The following is a 2500-nucleotide window of genomic DNA, read 5'->3' as shown; positions in this document are numbered from 1 at the left end:
CACAGAAGGACAAAAGCCCCACTTGGGTGCCGAAGCGAACTCTCCCAGCACAGCGCACGCGCCAACACATCCGCACAGCTGCGATACAAACCACCAGCGAGAACCGCTGGGGCGACCGAGCAGCAGACGGCGTCGCGGCGCCGAGCGCCGGGCGGCAGCGCATCCTCAACGCACACAGTCCTCAATCGGACCAGCACACTGAAGATGTCCACCGCGCTTCGCACCGGGCCCGCGAGGACCTACTTTGGCCGCACGGCGCCGCGCGCAGGGTGCGCCGGCGCGCAGCTGCGACGCCTGCCGCGTCCGTCGGCCGGCGCGCCTGCCACTGGCCGCCCCCACCAGCCGGCTGTAGCGCGTGCGCCCACGCACCGCGCGGCCAGCACGCCGGGAGGCGCCCCCTCACCGGCCGGGGACGGTCCCACCCAGCCACCGCCGCGTATCGCTTCACACCCAGATGCCGTTCAGTTTCGTCGGCATGGTGGGTATCGCTGGAACAACCGGTTAGTACCTCAACCTATCGTCGCCATCACCGATTCACCCCTAGCGAGAACAACCGCACCACAACAGGTTACCATTTGTTCATTTGCGTAACTTCACCAGAAAACGCAGGCGTCCATCGCCATTTGCAACTTCCACGATTATTGCATGCCTGTGTCAGGTGTCACGCCACACTACGTCTGCCCACATACACGCAACAAAATGTGCACGCCTAGACAATACGTGGAAGGTGGCCCCCGTACGTATGCGATGTCCATTGCTCGAACGACTGTCAACCGGCCTCTGTAGCATGTCGCAGATATGGAACGCGGTGCACCATGCCATCACGGTGTGTGAGGAGAGACGACTAGGTCCGAATACATCAACAGACAGCTCATGCTGATCGCCATCCACGGCGTCCGTTCCTCCCACACGTCTCTATGGCGTACCACACTGCAATCCAGCTCTCATAGGGAGACGACACGTAGCTGCGTGCACAATATTTGCACTGTATGGTCCGCCGTTTTTGGGCGCAGTCGTTGTACGGTCACACATGTGCCACGATGTATCATTCAGTACATAAGGACGAATGTGCAGTACAGATTGTGGTTTACGCGTACGACATTAGCGGACAGTTGACACAGGCCGCACCACAACGTAGCCTGAGTACGTCGCATGCGGAGGGCATTGAACATGCAAAGTTCTCACCAACCAGCTTGCGAAGGCAGGGGGCAAGGTGGGGACGTGGGGAGGGGCGGCATGTACGTCCTGCTGCCATCCACATTACAGTGTACAGCAGGAGCATGTGGAAAGTGAGCAAGACTTGCAAGGTGTTTAACATGAAGCGATACACAGGGGAGCGGGGAGTGCGAGTAGCGAACTATATTGCGAGGGTTGCGGGTGGGCAACACTACACTAATTGAACGAGTCGTATAACAATTACAGAGCAGGTTTAGGCGACAACGTGGGTTACGTTAGGCGACAACGTGGGTTAGGTTAAGGCACGACGTGGGTTAGGTTAAGGCACGACATGGGTTAGGTTAAGGCACAACATGGGTTAGGTTAAGGCACAACATGGGTTAGGTTAAGGCACAACATGGGTTAGGTTAAGGCACAACATGGGTTAGGTTAAGGCACAACATGGGTTAGGTTAAGGCACAACATGGGTTAGGTTAAGGCACAACATGGGTTAGGTTAAGGCACAACATGGGTTAGGTTAAGGCACAACATGGGTTAGGTTAAGGCACAACATGGGTTAGGTTAAGGCACAACATGGGTTAGGTTAAGGCACAACATGGGTTAGGTTAAGGCACAACATGGGTTAGGTTAAGGCACAACATGGGTTAGGTTAAGGCACAACATAGGTTAGGTTAAGGCACAACATAGGTTAGGTTAAGGCACAACATGGGTTAGGTTAAGGCACAACATGGGTTAGGTTAAGGCACAACATGGGTTAGGTTAAGGCACAACATGGGTTAGGTTAAGGCACAACATGGGTTAGGTTAAGGCACAACATGGGTTAGGTTAAGGCACAACATGGGTTAGGTTAAGGCACAACATGGGTTAGGTTAAGGCACAACATGGGTTAGGTTAAGGCACAACATGGGTTAGGTTAAGGCACAACATGGGTTAGGTTAAGGCACAACATGGGTTAGGTTAAGGCACAACATGGGTTAGGTTAAGGCACAACATGGGTTAGGTTAAGGCACAACATGGGTTAGGTTAAGGCACAACATAGGTTAGGTTAAGGCACAACATAGGTTAGGTTAAGGCACAACATAGGTTAGGTTAAGGCACAACATAGGTTAGGTTAAGGCACAACATAGGTTAGGTTAAGGCACAACATAGGTTAGGTTAAGGCACAACATAGGTTAGGTTAAGGCACAACATAGGTTAGGTTAAGGCACAACATAGGTTAGGTTAAGGCACAACATAGGTTAGGTTAAGGTACAACATAGGTTAGGTTAAGGTACAACATAGGTTAGGTTAAGGTACAACATAGGTTAGGTTAAGGTACAACATA

This window comes from Schistocerca piceifrons, unplaced genomic scaffold (genome assembly GCF_021461385.2).
Source record: "Schistocerca piceifrons isolate TAMUIC-IGC-003096 unplaced genomic scaffold, iqSchPice1.1 HiC_scaffold_938, whole genome shotgun sequence".
In the NCBI taxonomy this organism is placed as follows: domain Eukaryota; kingdom Metazoa; phylum Arthropoda; class Insecta; order Orthoptera; family Acrididae; genus Schistocerca; species Schistocerca piceifrons.
Note: the sequence above shows the minus strand (reverse complement) of the source record.